The following is a 14,446-nucleotide window of genomic DNA, read 5'->3' on the forward strand; positions in this document are numbered from 1 at the left end:
TCCTCTTCTCCCGGGTTCCCCTGGCTGTATTTCCCCACCATTGAAGTAATAATAGAGAATACCAGTAAGAGGACAGACAGAACAAGGAAAATCTCCTGCTACAAAATTCCCTCCAATTGTCACTTATTTCTCAGATTGTAAGACCGCTTCTTCCTATGGAGTCAGACACACGTGTAATCCCTAGCAACTGACAACCCATGACAACTATGGAGGGAAGTCACATTTCCTTTAACCCCTTCACCTCCAGGTATTCCGCCCTTCACGACCAGGACATTGTTTGCTATTCAGCAATGCGCTACTTTAACTGGTAAATGTGCGGTCATGCAGCGCTGTACCCAAATAAAATATATATCATTTTTTTCAAACAGAGCTTTGCGGGAGTGTATCACAGCCATACACCCACCCACAGCAGCCCGGGTACCAGCCTGCCACCCACACCCACAGGCCCTGTACCAGCCAGCCACAGGCACTATACCAGCCAGGCCCTGTTCCAGCCAGTCAGCCACAGGCACTGTACCAGCAAGCCAGCCAGCCAGCCACAGGCCCTGTACCAGCATTCCAGTCAGCCACCCAAAGGCCGTGTACCAGCCAGCCACCCACAGGCCCTGTACCAGCCAGCCACCCACAGGCCCTGTACCAGCCAGCCACCCACATCCACAGGCCCTGTACCCACCAGCCAACCACAGGCCCTGTACCAGCCAGCCACAGACAGGGTGCCAGACAGCCAGCCACCCACAGGCCCTGTACCAGCCAGCCACCCACATCCAAAGGCCCTGTACCCGCCAGCCAACCACAGGCCCTGTACCAGCCAGCCACCCACATCCACAGGCCCTGTACCCGCCAGCCAACCACAGGCCCTATACCAGCCAGCCACCCACATCCACAGGCCCTGTACCCGCCAGCCAACCACAGGCCCTGTACCAGCCAGCCACAGACAGGGTGCCAGACAGCCAGCCACCCACAGGCCCTGTACCAGCCAGCCACCCACATCCACAGGCCCTGTACCCGCCAGCCAACCACAGGCCCTGTACCAGCCAGCCACCCACATCCACAGGCCCTGTACCCGCCAGTCAACCACAGGCCCTGTACCAGCCAGCCACCCACATTCACAGGCCCTGTACCCGCCAGCCAACCACAGGCCCTGTACCAGCCAGCCACAGACAGGGTGCCAGACAGCCAGCCACCCACCCACAGGCCCTGTACCAGCCAGCCACAGGCACTGTACCAGCCAGCCGCTCCTGAGGCCCTGTACCAGCCAGCCACCCGCAGCCCCTGTGCCAGCCAGCCACCCACCACAGGGTGCCAGCCACCCACCCACCACAGGGTGCCAGCCAGCCATCCACCACAGGGTGCCAGCCAGCCACCCACCACAGGGTGCCATCCAGCCAGCCACCCACCACAGGGTGCCAGCCAGCCACCCACCACAGGGTGCCAGCCACCCACCACAGGGTGCCAGCCAGCCACCCACCACAGGGTGCCATCCAGCCAGCCATCCACCACAGGGTGCCAGCCAGCCACCCACCACAGGGTACCAGCCAGCCAGCCACCCACCACAGGGTGCCAGCCAGCCACCCACCACAGGGTGCCAGCCAGCCATCCACCACAGGGTGCCAGCCAGCCAGCCATCCACCACAGGGTGCCAGCCAGACACCCACCACAGGGTGCCAGCCAGCCATTAAGCATTAAACAAAAATTAACATGTTCAGTACCAGATTTGTGTCAAAAATTGTCTTTTATTTTTCAAAACTTTAAACGTACAAAATATCGGCTCATATCCGCCGATACCGATACGTTGTGACCAAACTATCGGTATCGGCCCTGAAAAAACCCTGTCGGTCTATCCCTAGTCAGAAGTATCAAAACTCCATACAGGGTGGGTGCTAAATTGATTTTACGGTAAGTACAAAAGTTCCATTTTCTCTTTTGTTTATTGACAGACACAGCTCTCCATTATTCAGAAACATTGGGACGTCACCAAGCAGTGCCAGACATGAGGGGTGGGACAACAAAAATTCCCAAGGCTAAACACAATAGCCAACTAGGTAAACTGGAGCCCAACCTGAAAGTTACTCCCCCGAGGAGGGAATAGACCCTCTAAACAACACCCTGGAAAACCTTGTGGCCAAAGAAAACATCCGCCGATGCCAAAACATCCACTTTGTAGAACTTAGTGACAGTGTGCACTGATGACCAGGTGGTGACCTTACAAACCTGAGCCACTGACGCCTAATGATGGAAGGCCCATTTCCGCTTAGTGTCCTACTCCTGTAGGGGGCAATATAACCCAATAGTTCTGAATTTGGAACACTGTGTCTGTCAATGAACTCCGAGAAATGGATTTTACGGAAAGTACAAAAATCCAGTTTTTTTTTTTTTTCTACTTACTGTTCTAAAACATATCCAAAAAAATCAAATTTCTTCATAAATTTAGGTCAAAATGTATTCTGCTACATATCTTTGGTAAAAAAAATCCCAATAAGTGTATATTAATTTGTTTCTGTGAAAGTGATAGAATCTACAAGCTATGGGAGGTGTTCTATCGGGTTGAGGTCAGGACTCTGTGCAGGTCAGTCAAGTTCCTCCACCCCAAACTCTCTCATCCATGTCTTTATGGACCTTGCTTTGTGCACTGGTCCAAATCATTTGGTGAAGGGGGGATTATGGTGTGGGGGAGGGGGGATTATGGTTGGGGGGGATGTTTTTCAGGGGTTGGGTTTGGCCCCTTAATTCCAGTGAAGGGAACTCTTATGACGTCAGCATACCAATATATTCTGGACAATTTCATGCATGGTAAGTGGTGAGAGACATGCTGACATTGGAGAAGGGGGGTAGAATGGGAAGAGAAAAGGAGGCATAGGCACTGTGGATCCTCAGAGCAGGGGGGCTGCAGGCACATTGCAGGAAAGGTTTTCAGGTCAGAATGCAGGTGGGGGGGCGCCTAAAGCCCCGCATCAGGCTTGGTTAACACCAATGCGTTTTTTGGTGCTTTTTGCTGCGTTTTTGGAAAGGGTGGGGGACTTTTTTTCAACGCAAAACATTTTTTTGGTTCAATAGACTTAAATAGAGAGGCTGAAGAAAAGCATGTAGTATGTTTTTGCCGCGATATGCATTTTGCGATTTTTTTAAATCTACTCTTTGTGTAAAAAAAAAAAACAGGAAAGAAAACTGCAAAACGCGTCAAACACTTGAAAAACGCGTGTGAAAAAATGCAAAACACTGCAGAAACGGATCAAAAGCAAGCTGCATTGGTGTGAACCCGGCCATAAACTGAAGTGTGCAAAATCTGATGCAGCTGTGCATGGTAGCCAATCCGCTTCCAGGTTTAAGCCCCTGTTTACAACAGCGCGATTTGACAGGTCAAATCGCAGTCTATTTTGCCAGCCACGACACTGACTTTGAGGCGCCGCATCGATTTTTAAAAGTAGTTCCTGCACTACTTTTGGCGACTTGGGGGGCGACTTCAATAGACATCTGTGCATGAACCAACACAGATGTCTTTCAAGTCGCCCCTGAAGTCGAACTGAAATGTGGCTTTGAAATCATGCGCGTTCAGATGAAGTTGCACTATATTAAAGCCGCATTCAATGCGAGGATTTATTTTCAAAGCTTCACCACTTGCCGACCACCCCACGCAGATATACTGCAGCAGGGTGGCTTGGCTGCACATAATCGCATAGATCTATGTGATTAAGTGCATGCAGTCTCAGTGGCTTGCGTGCGCCGCGCTCCCGCTGTGATTAGACGCAGCGGGAGGCAGACTGCTGGAGGAGAGGGCGCGATCGCCGCCGGCCTCCCGTGATCTTTGGGGAAACTGACAGGAGAACTGCCTGCCTATGTAAACAAAGCAGGCGGCTCTCCTGTCAGACAGGCACAGTGAGATTGTGTGTCTGAGCTAAGCTGAAACCCTGATCTATGTGTGCCTGTTACAGAGCCCTCCCCCCCCCCCCCCCCACATAGTTAGTAAGCACAATTGGGCTCACACTCAACCCTTTGATCACCCCCAGTATTAACCCCTTCCCTGCCAGTGTCGTTTATATAGTAGCAGTGCATATTATTTAGCACTGATCACTGTATTGGTGTCACTGGTCCCCAAAAAGTGTCACTTAGTGTCAAATTTGTCTGCCACAATGTCTCAGTCCTTCTAAAAATCGATCATTGCCGCCATTACTAATAAAAAAAAAAAAAAAAGTCCAAAAATCTATCCCATAGTTTGTAGATGCGAACCAATCAATATACGCTTTTTGGGATTTTTTTGCCAACAATATGTAGCAGAATACAAATTGTCCTAAACTGATAAAAGAATTTGATTTTTTAAGTTTTTTTTATTGGGAATGTTTTATAGCAGAAAGTAAAAAAGATTGTGTTTTTTTTCAAAATTGTTGCTTTTTTTTTTTTTTATTTATAGCACAAAAACAAAAAATCACAGAGGTGATCAAATACCACCAAAAGAAATCTCTGTTTGTGGGAAAAAAGGACATCAATTTTATTTGGGTACAGCGTCGCACGACCGCGCAATTGTCAGTTAAAGTAATGCAGTGCCGATTTGCAAAAAATGGCCTGGTCATTAAAGTGGAGTTCCACCCAAAAGTGGAACTTCCGCTTTAAATAGTCCTGACCCCCTGACATGCCAAATTTGGCATGTCATTTTTTTTGGGGGGGGGGGGGGGAGCGGGTACCTAGTTTTGACAGGTACCCACTCCCACTTCCGCTCGGAGCGCCGCGGCACCCTGAGCGGAAGTTCTCCTCTCTCCCTCCCTCCCTGCAATCTTCTGGGACATGTCAGAGGTCCCAGAAGATTGCCGGCCAATCGAGACGCTCAACTCGCGCATGCGCAGTGCGCAACCGGCTGTGAAGCCGCAAACTGTCACAGCCGGGTGCCCACACCAGTGATGCCGGCGCCGCCGAGACCAGAGGGAGAGGATCGAGGCTTTCGGCGGCCGCATTGCTGGACCGTGGGACAGGTGAGTGTGTGTTTATTAAAAGTCCGCAGCTACACTTTTTGTAGCTGCTGACTTTTAATATACACAGAAAAGGCTGGAACTCCACTTTAAGGGGGGTAAAACCTTCCAGAGCTGAAGTGGTTAATTGAACAAGCTGAAGACAGAAGCTGATTGGCTGCCATGCAGAGCTACACCAGATTCTGCACTCTCTGGTTATAGTAAATCAACCCCATTGTGTTAGATCTGTTTAGTAAATGGGAAATAATACCTGTTGATCCCGTCAGAAATCAAGTAAGCTGATAACTTCCTGTGCTGACTTTTATTAGTTACATTGTTTCCAGTTATCTCTGTGAACTACAGAGCACCTCTTCTCTGTTATGGAGAAAAGGAGAGGGGGAGGTGTTCTGTAGCGCTAGGGGTGACAATGCTGCTGCTCCATAGATACAGCACAGTAAGGCCCCTTTCACACTTGTGCGACTTGACCTGCGACATTGGACTGCAAAGCCGCGTTACAAGTCACACCCCATCCTTTCCAATGAGTACCGTTCATATCTCTGCGACTTCAAGTTTGGTCTGACTTTGATGCAACTTCAGGTCCATAGACCTCAATATTACGCAGGTATTGCTTCAAGTCCAGTCAAAGTCGCATCAAAGTTGCAGCAAGAAAAACGTTGCATTGTCCCTGTAGGACAGGAAGTGTGTTACTGGCAGGATCACCAGATGAAAATGAAAAAAAGAAAACAAATGCAGCCACCACATCTAGGGACAGGTAGCCTGTAATATATGCTATTATTGTATTATTTTTCCTGAGTTTAGTGGCACTGTGGGGGGGGGGTTTAACCACTTTACCACCTGAGGATTTTGCTGTCTTACGTCCAGGCCACTTTTTGCGATTCGGCGCTGTGCGACTTCAACTGACAATTGCGCGGTCGTGCGACGCCGTACCCAAACGAAATTTACGTCCTTTTTTTCCCACAAACAGAGCTTTCTTTTGGTGGTATTTGATCACCTCTGCGATTTTTACTTTTTGCGCTATAAACAAAAAAAGAGCGTTTATTTTGAAAAAATAACAATATTTTTAACATTTTTTTATATGAAATTCCCCCCAAAAAAGATGTAAAAACCAATTTTTAAAAAAAATTTTGGCCAATTTGTTTTCTGCTACCTATGTTTGGTAAAAAAAATCGCAATAAGCGTATTTTGATTGGTTTGCGCAAAAGTTATTGCGTTTACTAACTAAGGGAAAGATTTCTGTCATTTTTGGTGTTTTTTTTTTAACGCGTAATGGCGGCGATCTGCGATTTTTTTTGCGGGACTGCGACATTGCGGCGGACAGATTGGACCCTTGACTGACATTTTTGACACTTTTGGGGGTACCAGTGACATTACTGCAGTAATCAGTGCTATACATATGCACTGTTACTGTAAAAATGACACTGGCAGGGAAGGGGTTAATTTTATTGGAGAGGGAGGGGTTAATGTATGCCTGGTGCTTACTGACGTGTAGGGGGGGAGGTGACTTTGTGAGTCATGGACAGATCGGATGTCCAGCTATGCTGAACAGTCCGATCTGTCACTCCCTGTCACTATGGAGATCCGCCTGCTGTGTTTACACACAGCGGGCGGATCTCCAGACTCGATCCCCGGCGATCGGGTAAGAGCAGTGTCGATCGCCGCTGCTCCTCCCCTGGCCCGACTCCCGCTGTGAATGAAAACAGCGGGAGCGAGCCTCCGGCGGCACGCAAGCGCCGCCCAGAAGGGGGAGTGTCTGACAACATTAATACTACGTCGTCAGACGATAACGAGCCACTCTGCCGCAGTAGTATTACTGTGAGCGGACGTAAAGTGGTTAAAGGCAAATAGACTGTGCACTCTGCAGGTGCTCTTGAGCTTATGGTGAGGGGAAGCTTCACTTTGCAAAGAATACCCAATCACATGCAAAGAAAAATAAAAAAATGTAATTTTCGCTTGCACATGATTGGATGATGGAAGTCAGCAGAGTTTCTGCTCATTTACTAAGCTCTGGAACATCTGCTCTTGCACAGTGCTCAGTCTATGTTCCTTTAGTAAATCTCCCCCTTTAACTGGTTGGCTTCAGCCACACACAGGCCGGCACATCCCATCCCCGTGTTTGGAGTGATGTCAATGTGAACGGCCATGATCCTCCAGGATCGGTGACTCATGAGCCGGTGACATCAGAGCCCTGACTCACCCGTTGTGTAATTGTCCTCACACTTCCACAGATCAGCACTACAAATAGACAGATTATCCGGGATGAATGCGTGTCGCCGTGACGTCAGCGTGTCACAGGCTGCAGGAAATAGGACTCTTATCTCTGTGAATGGGAAGTGGCATCGCCTTCCTACATCTCAGCCTATTATCAGTCCTCCCACGGAGCCGGGATCACATGAGCTCAGCATAATACATCTCATTCCCACTCACTGCCTCACAAACAAAAGACTTTACTTATTCCCTGGGATGAAACATTGCGCCAACAAAGTTTTACCAATGTGGCCCAATGTGCTGCCTACCGGGGTAATCCTCTTCATTTCCTGCACACAATAAAATCTGCATATTTTTTTTGATAGAAATGACTGTAAAAAAGTTTTATACTTTCTAAAAGCAGAGACCCTGGAGAATAAAACGGCGGGAGTTGCATTTTTTATGTTGCATGATATTTGCGCAGTTATTTATCAGAATCATATTTGCATGAAAAAATACACTAAAATTAATTTTTGTGCAAACAAACACAATATTTTACCAAATATTTTGGTAAATATAAAAGATGGTGTTGCATGGAATAAATAGACACCATAAGGCCTCTTGCACACTGCAGCTTGAAAAAGCTCAGTACAGATTTTTTTTTTTCTAAGCTAAAATACAGCCCATTAATTGTAATGTGTCTGTGCACACAGGCGCATAAACAAGTGCCGTGCGTTATTCAGTAAAAACAAAGTAGAAAAATCTGCATTTTTGGTCAGTAATTTACGCCTCATGCACGCAAATATGTGCGATTGCACACAAATGTGCGCAAATGGGCATTTACAAGATGCACAAAACAAGAACATGAGAATACGTTTCCGTGCGTGCATGCGAAATTGTGCGAACGCATATGCGCAAAAATACGTGCAAATACATAAAAAAAAAAAAAAAAACAGATGAAAAAGAAGATGCTCAAACAGGAGTATCGTGTGCAAGAGGCCTAAATGTCAAGTCCTAACATTGCTGATAATTGCATGGCCACTCACTAAAACTAGAGGAAAAACGGTTTAACCTTAACCACTCTACTACCGCTCACAGTAATACTACTGCGGCAGAGTGGCTCGTTCCCGTCCAGCCACGTAGTATTAACGTGACTGGACTCCTCCCCTTCTGGGCGGCGCTTGCGCGCCGCCGGAGGCTCGCTCCCGCTGTTTTCATTCACAGCGGGAGTCGGGCCAGGGGAGGAGCAGCGGCGATCGCCGCTGCTCTTACCCGATCGTCGGGGATCGAGTCTGGAGATCCGCCCGCTGTGTGTAAACACAGCGGGCGGATCTCCATAGTGACAGGGAGTGACAGATCGGACTGTTCAGCATAGCTGGACATCCGATCTGTCCATGAATCACATAGTCACCTCCCCCCACACACGTCAGTAAGCACCAGGCATACATTAACCCCTCCCTCTCCAATAAAATTAACCCCTTCCCTGCCAGTGTCATTTTTACAGTAACAGTGCATATATATAGCACTGATTACTGCAGTAATGTCACTGGTACCCCCAAAAGTGTCAAAAATGTCAGTCAGGGGTCCGGTCTGTCCGCCGCAATGTCGCAGTCCCGCAAAAAAAATCGCAGATCGCCGCCATTACGCGTTAAAAAAAAAAAACACCAAAAATGACAGAAATCTTTCCCTTTGTTAGTAAACGCAATAACTTTTGCGCAAACCAATCAAAATACGCTTATTGCGATTTTTTTTACCAAACATATGTAGCATAAAACAAATTGGCCAAAAACTTTTAAAAAAATTGGTTTTTACATCTTTTTTGGGGGGAATTTCATATAAAAAAATGTGAAAAATATTGTTATTTTTTCAAAATAAACGCTCTTTTTTTGTTTATAGCGCAAAAAGTAAAAATCGCACAGGTGATCAAATACCACCAAAAGAAAGCTCTGTTTGTGGGAAAAAAAGGACGTAAATTTCGTTTGGGTACGGCGTCGCACGACCGCGCAATTGTCAGTTGAAGTCGCACAGCGCCGAATCGCAAAAAGTGGCCTGGACGGAAGACAGCAAAATCCTCCGGTTGTAAAGTGGTTAAAATACGTAGGGGGTTCTTCACTGTCAGAGCATTAAGGTTATTTATATGAAGTAGTTGCCCTGATCTCTGCACATATACATAATATATTAAACGGCCATAGGCGGGAATATGATGTCAGAGGAGGGGGTGTCACAGTTTTCCATGGTTTTGATTGGTGGTAGTTTCACATATATTCTGTCTTCACTGTTAACACTTTATCACATCATGCCTGACTAAGGGGTCCGATGTGGCTCTGAAACGTTGCACTTATCCTGATGTGATCCTTTGCAATAATAATCAGTGGTGGCTGGTGCTCCATGGGCCGGGTGGGGTGGCAGACGGACCACACCATACCCCCCCCCCCAGACCACACCAGCTCCAGCTCGCACACCTAACTCCCCCAGTCGCCGGCTCACTCACCCTGGGCAGGCGGCAGCGGTTGCGGCTTCCCCCTCAGTCTCCTCCGTGGGCTTCCCCTGCGTCTCCTCCCTCCTTGGCCAGTAACATGTCCTCTCTTTTCGGCCAATTGGGAAACGGGTCTCAGGACCCGCTTCCTGATTGGCCAGGAGGAGAATCAGTGTGGCAATAGCGAATATTCATTCGCTATTGTCACACAACTGGGTGGGCTCGGGGCGCAGTGATCTGCACCCTTTTTTGAAGCCTATTAGAGCCTCTGGCTCTAATCAAGTGCTTCAAAAAAAAAAAATCCCATTGGAATCCATGCATCCGGCGCCCTGCATTTAGATTGGGGGGTCGAACGCATGAATAGGGGGGACGGCGCCCCTGTGCCCCCAATGGACGGGTCGCCACTGATAATAATGATACCTCAGTTGTGTGGCGTAATTGATGGTCCTTACACGTGCTGCTTTTTGTGTGCGGGGGTGATGGGGGTGCTTTACATTTTTATTTAACTACTTGGAGACCGCCTGCCCGCAATGTACTGGTGTGTCGCTGCCTGTGTTCGGGTTTAGGGCACGTGCATGTACACAGCGGGAGATTGTCAGAAGGTCAATCATTGGCCTAATCATTGGCTGGGACCTGCTGATCGGCGGTGTAATTTCACAGCCCAGAGCCCTGTATTGACAATCAAGGGAACATTCTCTCTGTTTCTTTTCCCTGCAAAGCAGGGAAAAAACCTCCATGCCATAGAGCCCTTTAACACGGAGACGCTTTTCAAGTGCTTTAGCGCTAAAATAAAGCGCCAGAAAAGCTCACGAAAACCAATTCCCATTAACCACTTCCTTACCACCGGACTTCATATGACATCCAGGGCTTTAAGTGGAGATATCGGGATGATGGGTGCAGCTGCCGGCATCATTCAGATATCATTTTTTTAGCCGGCGATTCCCTTCACCATAAGAATGATCATAGCAGCTGTTCACCTGCTTGATCGTTCTTACAGGCGGCGGGAGGGGTGCTTCTACCGGCTTGCCGAGAATGAATCGGCCACCGGCGGAAGTTTACCATTGAGACTGCAAGGACCAGACGGTTCCCGGCAGTCTCTATGTCTCTCGGAGGCCCGGGAGTGACAGGATGACGTCACGCCCGGCCTGGCAGTTTTCAATACTGCACTGATCTCAGCTGAATAGCCGAGATCGTTTTTTTTTTTTATTATTTCAGGCTTTCTAGCCTATAGGAGAAATCTGAGGTCTTATTATTGGCCCCACATCTCTCCATACAGAGGACTTGTCTTGCCCTATTCCTATTATAAGGGAATGTATTCACAAAACATTTTTTTTCCCCCAAAAAAAGGTGTTTGAAAATTTTCTGCGCAAATACCGTGTGACATAAAAAGTTGCAATGACCGCCATTTTATTCCCTAGGGTCTCTGCTAAAAACATATATATATATAATGTTTGGGGGTTCAGAGTAATTTTTTAGCAAAAAAAATGATGATTTTTACATGTAGGAGCAGAGTGCCAGAAATCGCCCGGTACGGAAGTGGTTAAAATCAATGAGAGCACTGAGGAGTTTTTCAAGCAAAAAAAAAAACGCACCTGAAAAGTTTACAAAAACCTATTCCCATTGAAATCAATGAATGCTTCCACACTGGGGCGGGGGCGGTGAAAAAAGTCCTGCAAGCAGCTTCTTTGGAACGTGCTTGGAGCGCTAAAAAAAAAAAAAAACGCCTCTTAAACGCTTCAAAGGTGCCTCAAAATGGTTCTTGAGTTTTTGAGTCACATGTCCTTAACTACTTAAGTACTGCCCTCCGCAGTTATACTGCGGTAGGCTGGCCCTCCTGCGCAAACCACCGTAGGTATACATCGATAATGCGCCTGCAGCTAGAAAACATAACATAGAAAACATAGAATGTGTCGGCAGATAAGAACCATTTGGCCCATCTAGTCTGCCCAATATATCTGAATCCTATGAATAGTCCCTGGCCCTATCTTATATGAAGGATAGCCTTATGCCTATCCCATGCATGCTTAAACTCCTTCACTGTATTTGCAGCTACCACTTCTGCAGGAAGGTTATTCCATGCATCCACTACTCTCTCAGTAAAGTAATACTTCCTCATATTACTTTTAAACCTTTGCCCCTCTAATTTAAAACTGTGTCCTCTTGTGGTAGTTTTTCTTCTTTTAAATATGCTCTCCTCCTTTACCGAGTTGATTCCCTTTATGTATTTAAAAGTTTCTATCATATCCCCCCTGTCTCTTCTTTCTTCCAAGCTATACATGTTAAGGTCCTTTAACCTTTCCTGGTAAGTTTTTTCCTGCAATCCATGTACTAGTTTAGTAGCTCTTCTCTGAACTCTCTCTAGAGTATCTATATCCTTCTGGAGATATGGCCTCCAGTACTGCGCACAATACTCCAAGTGAGGTCTCACCAGTGTTCTGTACAGCGGCATAAGCACTTCTCTCTTTCTACTGCTTATACCTCTCCCTATACATCCAAGCATTCTGCTGGCATTTCGTGCTGCTCTATTACATTGTCTTCCCACCTTTAAGTCTTCTGAAATAATTACTCCTAAATCCCTTTCCTCAGATACTGAGGTCAGGACTGTGTCAAATATTCTATATTCTGCCCTTGGGTTTTTACGCCCCAGGTGCATTATCTTGCACTTATCCACATTAAATTTCAGTTGCCAGAGTTCTGACCATTCTTCTAGTTTTCCTAAATCCTTTTCCATTTGGCGTTTCCCTCCAGGAACATCAACCCTGTTACATATCTTTGTGTCATCAGCAAAAAGACAAACCTTACCATCGAGGCCTTTTGCAATATCACTTATGAAGATATTATACAAAATTGGTCCCAGTACAGATCCCTGAGGTACCCCACTGGTAACATGACCTTGTTCTGAATGTTCTCCATTGACTACAACCCTCTGTTGTCTGTCACACAGCCACTGCCTAATCCACTCAACAATATGGGAGTCCATGCTCAATGACTGCAGTTTATTGATAAGTCTTCTATGTGGGACAGTGTCAAAAGCCTTGAGGCACCGCCGGCCACCCACGATCGCTCCCCGCTGAGAGAGAAGATCGGATGTTGTAAACACAGCTGACTGTTCTTCTCTCTGGAATGATCACAGAGCTCCTGTGATCCTTCTATATAGGATCACAGGTCTCTATGATCATTTCACAAGCCCCACCCCCATACAGTTAGAATCACTCCCCTAGGTACACATTTAACCCTTTGATCACCCCTGGGTTAACCCCTTCCCTGCCAGTGTCACTAGTACAGTAACAGTGCATATTTATAGCACTGATTACTGTAGTAATGTCCCCGGGTCCCCCCAAAAGTGTAAAAAATGTCAGTTAGGGGTCCGATCTGTCCGCCGCAATGTCACAGATCGCCGCCATTACTGGTAAAAAAAAACCACAAACAATAAGAATGACATAAACCTTTCCCGTAGTTTGTAGACGCGATAACTTTTGTGCAAACCAATCAACATACGCTTATTGCGATTTTTTTTTTTTTATTTTACCAAGAGTATATAGCAGAAAACAAATTGGGCAAAAATGTTAAAACATTTAGATTTTGAAATTTTTTTTTTGGGGAATGTTATATAGCAGAATGAGAAAAATCGTTTTTATTTTTTTTCAGAATTGTCGCTCTTGTTTTTGTTTATAGCGCAAAAAATAAAAATTGCACAGGTGATCAAATACCACCAAAAGAAATCTCTATTTGTGGGGAAAAAAGGACATCAATATTATTTAGATAGAGCATTGCATGGCCGCACAATTGTCAGTTAAAATAACGCAGTGCCGAATCGCAAAATATGGCCTGGTCATTAAGGGGGGAAATCCTTCCGGTCCAGAAGTGGTTAAAAAAACGAATGCTTACGCATTAAAAGCTCCTGAAAAGCGCCTCAGTGTGAATGGGCTCAGGGAAGAATCCATAAGAGCCCTTTCACACGGAGGCACTTTTCAAACGTTTTGGCGCTAAAAAAAGCGCCAGAAAAGCTCACGAAAACCAATTCCCATTAAAATCAACGAGAACCCTTTCACACCGAGGAGTTTTTCAAGCATGTTGGTTTTAAAAAAAAAAAAAGCACCTGAAAAGCTCTCTAAAACTGCCTCTCATTAAAATCAATGAATGCTTTCACACTGACCGGTGCGCTGGCAGTGCGGTGAAAAAAACCCTGCATGCAGCATCTTTAAGGATCCGTTTCCACTTGTTACGTGACTTTGGACACAAAAAATTGCATGACAAGTCACAGTCCATGGATTTCAATGGCACCGTTCCAATCTATGTGACTTAAAGTCGCAGCGACTTTGAAAAGGTGCCTGCGCTACTTTGATGCGGCTTTTGATGCGACTTTGAGTCAGGGGGGTGTAAAGTCAGATCAAACTCGCACTGCAAAGTTGCATTCTAAATTGTGAAACTTTGGGGTCGCCCCAGTGGAAACGTAGCGTAAGGCATGTTTGGAGAGCTAATAAAAGCACCTCAAAAATGCCGCTCTTCATTGAAATGAATAGGAAGCGTTTGAAAAGCGCCTCAAAATATTTTTTGGTGAAATTTTGAAGTCACGTTTCCTTTGAAATGCTCACTGCAAATGCCTTTAAAAGCACCTGAAAAATGCTACAAAAGCACTCAGCGTTTTATTGGAACCGCCTCAGTATGAATGGGCTCTTTTTTTTTTTTTTTGAAAATTTGTTTTTATTGAATTTTTGCACAAGAAAACAGACAAGACACTGCCACGCAGGGCAACAAACACAAACCGTGACAACAGGTCAAACCCCCCCCATACCACCCCCCACCCCCCCCCCCCCCCCCACTCCAG

This window comes from Pelophylax lessonae (genome assembly GCF_965119305.1).
Source record: "Pelophylax lessonae genome assembly, chromosome: 3".
NCBI classification, from domain to species: domain Eukaryota; kingdom Metazoa; phylum Chordata; class Amphibia; order Anura; family Ranidae; genus Pelophylax; species Pelophylax lessonae.